Genomic DNA, 510 nt, shown 5'->3' on the forward strand with positions numbered 1-510 from the left:
AAAATATATATATATATTCACAAAAACCAATTCACATGCACAAAATAAGAATATATATTCATAAAATACGTTTCACAAATGCAAAACACAATTCACAGATGTACAAATGTGTACAAAATTTTTGAATGTTAAAAATTCACGAGTTTATCATGGGCTGTGAATGTGAATCGCCTTGGATTTGTGTGAGAATTTTGAGACCTTTCTGGCAGCAAACTCCTCCCACGCGGGACACTCGTACTATTTAGCCAATCAGATTTGACCCTGTCTGTCGACCAATCATAAGCCACTGTGGGCGTATGAATCGGTTGTTTAGAGTATTATTATTTAATATTGATCAATTCTTATCTTTATTTAATAAAGAATCATTATCCACGTGGATACCATACCACATTAAGATATTAGATTCAGAAACTCAGTGTAAAGCATAAAATAATGTTTTTACTGATGGGACATGTGGTAAATATAAGATTATGAAAATATACTTTTTGTTTATTGAGAATATGAAAGAGC

Source organism: Sinocyclocheilus rhinocerous, unplaced genomic scaffold (assembly GCF_001515625.1).
Source record: "Sinocyclocheilus rhinocerous isolate Xijiao unplaced genomic scaffold, SAMN03320098_v1.1 scaffold1180, whole genome shotgun sequence".
Lineage (NCBI taxonomy): Eukaryota > Metazoa > Chordata > Actinopteri > Cypriniformes > Cyprinidae > Sinocyclocheilus > Sinocyclocheilus rhinocerous.